Source organism: Lepisosteus oculatus, unplaced genomic scaffold (genome assembly GCF_040954835.1).
Source record: "Lepisosteus oculatus isolate fLepOcu1 unplaced genomic scaffold, fLepOcu1.hap2 HAP2_SCAFFOLD_70, whole genome shotgun sequence".
NCBI classification, from domain to species: domain Eukaryota; kingdom Metazoa; phylum Chordata; class Actinopteri; order Semionotiformes; family Lepisosteidae; genus Lepisosteus; species Lepisosteus oculatus.
In genome coordinates this window covers 454001-460000 of record NW_027168257.1, presented here as the reverse complement: position 1 = coordinate 460000, position 6000 = coordinate 454001, and the positions used below count along the sequence as shown (strand labels likewise).

Here is a 6000-nt window from a genome sequence, read left to right as displayed (position 1 = left end):
GGTTCTCGCTGGCTTTTAGTTAGGGGTCCGGAGAAGCATCTCAAGCTAGTTCCACTACTCCTTCCGGACGTTCATTCCCTTTTCAAAGTCAGTCGTTTTGCTGTAGTCTGCGTTCTTTAGGCTGATTATCGAGGTTAGCCTTTATTTGGTCATGGGGGGCCTCGGTACTGTATGCTGAGTCTAAAGACAGTTTCACCCGTTTTCTGATTGCTCGGTTCTGTACCAGTGCAGACATGTCAAACAGTGAATGGCTGTACCTCTATTGTATCCGTGCTCAATGAATGAAATCGGTAACAAATGAATATATGTCTAGTTATACGAAAAACGAGTGGTTTATCGACTCATCTTCATTTGCAGATTTAGAGGCAGCTTCGATATTCGTTTTACAGACGGGTTTTTTTTTTGAATATGGGTCACACACATGCCACAGCAACAAAACATCTCTAGAGATGAGGCTATAGATCACCTTTCCATCCTGCAGGTTTTCCTCCCAAAGCCTACGGCACCAACGGCGACCCCTGCTGGCCGGGAGAGCAAAAGCTTACAGCACCTGGTATTCCCAGGCGGACTCCCATCCAAGTACTAACCAGGCCCGACCCTGCTTAGCTTCCGAGATCAGACGAGATCAGGCTTGTTCAGGGTGGTGTGGCCGTAAGCGAAAGCCCTGGCGCCTGACTCGCTACTTGAAGCTGTGTGTGGCGGGGGCTCCGTGCCCCCCGAGCGGGACTGAAGGATCGTTCGTGTGCAACTCTTTGGAAAGGAGCTGCTTTCCAAATCGCATTGCGTGCCTGGATGTTGGCGAATGCGCTCCCTTGTGTTGGCTCGTCCCGCACTGGAGGAGGACAAACAATCTGCACGGAGGAGCACCAGGCAAGTCTTCACCAGACAAAAACCTCCAGTGCACAGCACTCTGGAAACATTTCGGGGCTTTCGCGTGTTTATTTCAGCACGTAAAGCGCACCGGTCCAACACGTCGGCCGGGCGCGCGGCGCCTCCGCCCTCTTGTGGCCTTGCGCCGTCAGAGCAAGAGGCTCCTTCTCGCTGCCCTTCCGCTGTGTTGCAGGGCCCCGAGAGGGAACCCGGAGCGCGCACTTTGTGGGGGGCGGGGGACCGCGTTCGCGCTCTTCCCCCGGTCTCTTGCGCGAGTACTAAATCTCACGGACAGGGGGGCCTCGTCATTGATTGTTACAGGTGAGACGGGGATTAGGAGGAGACCCCGACTGATGGGTAAAGGGGAGCACTAACACCAGAGGGACACCCCCGGCGTCTCTTTTTGAGAGACGCCCTGGGGTTTCCTAATGGCCAAGGAGGGTCGGGACCTCGGTTTGACGCCTCCCCTGAAGGACGGCGCCTGTTTGTGCAGCAGAGTGTCGCCATCAGGAGGCTGGGGCGTAAGAGAGCCACACAGCCCGCAGGGTGAACGCTCCCTACTGGTCCCAGTCACACCTCTTGCAGGAGCAGCAGCAACCGGAGCTTTTCCGGGGTGGAATCTCCCATCCGGGTGCCGGCCAGGCTCACACCTGCTGGGCTGCCCCGGGGGTGAGCCCAGTCGAGAGTCGCAGGGCCAGATCTAGTCACCGGGGAGAAACGATACAAGTGAAGGATTGCTCGGCTCTCGGCACTTGAAAAGACCGACAAATGTCTCGTTCCCGCCGGAGCTGAATGTACCCGCATGTGTGGTGTCGTCTTCTTCCCCCGCCCCGCTGTGTTTGCTGTATTGTCTCTGAAGCCGCCCCCCCCGAGACGAGACGGGCTGTTCCTGTGCCCTAATTAACACTTTACAGGTGCCATTCCCCGGCATTGTGGCCATTGTCGGTGCTCACACGCGATAAGATAAGGCGGAGGAGAGCAGGGCATGCCCAGCGGCAGACATTCAAGGAGGGGGCAGTGCGAGGTGAGGTGAGGTGCGACACGCCGGGGCCCCGACGCAGCTAATGCGGAGCACTTGTTGGACTGGCATCGAAAGGACGTGTGCGCACGGAGCGAGCCTTCCCTGCGGCTCGCTCCGTACCCTAAAGGTACCAAAAGTCCACTAGTATAAGCATTAAGTCACTGTCACTGTCACCCCTGTTACAATGTGATTGCTACATATCTTCATTTCTTTGGTTTTTATCCAGTGTGTTGAAGTATTTCACAACACTACCTGTAGCCCGTCTGGAAATAAATCCTCATTCTGATTATTGACCTGGGCATGTACCAATAAATCACTGAGCATATATATATATCACTGTGTTGATGCTAGAGACCTTTATGTAATATTATGATGCTAAAATGTCATTTTCACATATATTAATGTAATAAATGATTGCTTATGCTTTATAAACAAATCTAATTAAAATAAAAGCTTATGTTTTGTATTTATCTTGTACCATAGAACATGATTTTCTTTGTATTTCAAGCCCATAAAGTGTCCAAATGACACACTACATGATATAAGGAAGATTATCACATGCATATCGGTATTATCTTTCTTATGAAAATGCATTCCTTTCATTACCTTTTACTTTTTAAAATGAACTCAAATTGTGTATAATGTAATAATTTAAGTAGAATAGATTCTAATAATATAATGATCCAGTGTGTTGCACTACTTCACTGCTTCACTGCTCTATGCCGTCTGGAAATAAATCCTCAGACTGCTTACTGCCCTGGGCTTGTACCAATAAATTACAGGAGCACATCTATATATCACTGCGTTGAAGCAGGAGACACACAATCACTGCAAACACATCCTAAATACAGTGTTCCAGCACCTTTGACCTCATCCAGAACGTATCATTTCTTGAAAGGGATTGCTGTCCGAATGCACATCTGAATCCCAAACAGAATCTCTAGTAAAATACGATCATTTGTGAAACAGGTAAATGACCGTCTCAGGGGCCCATTCCTCATTCTCAAGACACATCTATGCAGTACGTACACCATGCATTGAGCAATAGGGATTAAAGACACCACAGGTAAGGTTAGAAGTCATTCTGACTATATTCTAAAATATTGGACTCATATTCTTATGATGGCAGTCACTTATGATAGTGACAGAGACGCTGTGTTGCAAAAGGGCGCTGTCTTTTGGATGAGATGTAAAACAGAGGTCACAGCGAGCTGAAAAACACGTTTTGAAAAGTGTGCTTTTCCTGCCCCAGAAGTTAAATGGGGGTGACCAAAGTTGCCCAAACGTGTTTATTTCTGCTGAAAAACCCGTTTTGACAACTTCTGCACAGTGGGGTTAAGGGCTGACTCAGTGGGCTCTAATGAGCCAGGCAGTTACATTGGGATTCCAAGGTTTGAAAAAACACGTTTATTTCGAGCTGAAAAACAAGTTTTGAAAAGTGTGCTTTTCCTGCCCCAGAAGTTAATTGGGGGTGACCAAAGTTGCCCAAACATGTTTATTTCTCTGTCACTATGCTGGGGCATTGGGACCCGCACAGACCTCAGGGTGAATGCCCTCCCGCCGGCACCATTAACACCGCTTCCAGCTGGAAGCTTTGTTTTTCCCTGTAGCTCACCCTTATCCGGGTACTGACCTGGCTCACACCTGCTTAGCTTCAGTGGGTTTTCAGTTGCGAGTTGCAAGGGGATGCAAGTGATGGAGCCGCTCGCTGCAAAAGCCGCTGTATTGGCCGGGAATCGAACCCGAGCCTCCCGCGTGGCAGGCGAGAATTCTACCACTGAACCACCAATGCTCAGTGCCTGGGCCTTCAAAAAAGACGCTTTTTTGGTGCTCTGTGCAAAACGCGTCGACATCTGCAAAATGCCATTCGCGGACACTGAAGAACTTATTTCCAAGGCAGCGGGTACAAGCGATTGGGCGTTTTAAAACCACCAGGAACAGCAAAGAGGCGCGCTTCTTTGCTTCTGCCGAAACACACCGACTGAAGGCGGACAACGTAGTCGGCAGGATTGGAACCTGTGCTGGGAGACCCCAATGGATTTCTAGTCCATCGCCTTAACCACTCAGCCACGACTACAGCAAGCCCCACTGCCGCTGCGTTCTTGCTACAATCTTACCTGGATCGCGAGGCGCCGGCGGAAGCCTATTTCAAAGTCGTTCTCCCTTTCAAAAAAACATTTCCAAAATACAAGCCTTGCAGACAGACACGCCTCAGAGGACTTAAGGGTGGCTTCATGTCGGAATGATAAAGTCTCCCCGTCCGGACATGAAAATGCCACTTTGTTACACACAAAAAAAGAATCAACAACAGAGAAATGCCCACAAGCATTTGAAAAGCCGCACCACGTCGCACTTGAAATAGCTCTTACATTAGTGGTAGACGCAGGAATCGCCTTTTTATTTACGCTCTTACCAACGCGATGGAAAGCAAAACAAAGCAAAGCAGAGCAAAACAAAACGAACAAACGAAAACCCTCACGTCCCGCACTTGCATATAACGCCGTTACGAGCCCAAGCGGTATTGTACGTCATCCTAGCACTGCACCCCGGGGCGTACGGTATATGGGAACGAGCACACGCCACGAATCGTTTCGAATCACTCCCTACAGCTGTAAGGCACCTTGAAGCGTGCACCCCCAACATTCTTCTTTGCGCATCTGTGAAAGGTAAACTCTTGAGCAAACTCAGAACCAGCTCTAAGGAAACTAATCCGATTAGACGTTACTTTGACTCATCTTTTTAAGCTCAGTGCTGGATTGCTCAAACTCCAGCTAGGGTTAGGGTTAGCATTCCCACGCTACTTAGACACTTTGTTTACGCTCAGTGCTGGATTTTGGGAACTTCAGGACGAGTGGGAATTTTCTCCTATCTGTCAATTCTGTATTGTTTTGGAGACTCTTGGCTGCCTATGTTGTACAGTGCAGCGTGAAGGAAACATTTTCCAAAACTGTCAGCTCAAAAGTTGTAAGAAAACCTCTCCAGCTGCTTTAACTCTTCATTTTCGTCATTTAATGTGACACTCGATGTATAACTGGAGCCTCACATATGCAAATGGTGAGGCTCCAGTTCGACACCCAGTTCGACACCACTTTACAGTATATGACAAAAGCATGGCAGACTGTGCCGGACCGGCAGATAACTTCCGCTTATTTTTACCATATTAAACATTGGAAATCCTCCCACTTGCATTTGTGACACTTGATTTTGGCTCCACCTAAGACACTCTTAAATCTTCAAACACTTTTCTCTTCTCCTGCAACACTCTTGTCTGTCGGCACTATGTGGCAGCGTTGCATGACAACCCCTCTCACCACGGAAAGGAACCTAACAGCTTCGGTAAGAGAGGAGAAAAGGACCTGGCCCGTACGAGGCTCAAACCCATGACCTTGGCGTTATTAGCACCACGCTCTAACCAACTGAGCTAACCAGCCTCATAACAGTGCTTCTCTCTGTGCTGCAAGAAATCGAACTCAGGGAATTTCTTTTGTCCTCCTTTGAATAGAAAGCCGTGTAATTCAGTGTACGGGCTTTCTCGCGCAGTTTCATGGTTCTTGTAACCCAAATCCTACACTGGCCTGAAGTGCCCCCCCATTTCACAGCATTTTTCAGCTGATTTAAAATGTACCTAAAGGAGAAGCATTATTGAAGACCATCAATTACCAAGAGCTTTTGTCAAAGGTTTTGGTGGTCATTTTTAATGACCACAGAGCGCTGTGACCTCGGTTTTACATCTCATCCAAAAGACAGCGCCCTTTTACAACACAGCATCTCCGTCACTATACTGGGGCATTGGGACCCACACAGACCTCAGGGTGAGCGCCCCCCCGCCGGCACCATTAACACCGCTTCCAGCTGGAAGGTTTGTTTTTCCCTGTAGCTCACCCTCATCCGGGTACTGACCTGGCTCACACCTGCTTAGCTTCAGTGGGTTTTCAGTTGCGAGTTGCAAGGGGATGCAAGTGATGGAGACGCTCGCAGCAAAAGCCACTGCATTGGCCGGGAATCGAACCCGAGCCTCCCGCGTGGCAGGCGAGAATTCTACCACTGAACCACCAATGCTCAGTGCCTGGGCCTTCAAAAAAGACGCTTTTTTGGTGCTCTGTGCAAAA

The 6000-nt window shown here is 49.2% G+C and overlaps 3 non-coding genes across 3 annotated transcripts; all 3 read right to left on the bottom strand.

Annotated features, from left to right (window-relative positions):
• Nucleotides 1-538: 538 nt before the first annotated feature.
• On the bottom strand, nucleotides 539-657 carry LOC138233669 (5S ribosomal RNA). Its single transcript, XR_011187598.1, has one exon. It is a non-coding gene; the product is annotated as a 5S ribosomal RNA (ribosomal RNA).
• Nucleotides 658-3612: 2955 nt separating this feature from the next.
• On the bottom strand, nucleotides 3613-3683 carry trnag-gcc (transfer RNA glycine (anticodon GCC)). Its single transcript has one exon. It is a non-coding gene; the product is annotated as a tRNA-Gly (tRNA).
• Nucleotides 3684-5879: 2196 nt separating this feature from the next.
• Nucleotides 5880-5950, bottom strand: trnag-gcc (transfer RNA glycine (anticodon GCC)). Its single transcript has one exon. It is a non-coding gene; the product is annotated as a tRNA-Gly (tRNA).
• Nucleotides 5951-6000: the final 50 nt, after the last annotated feature.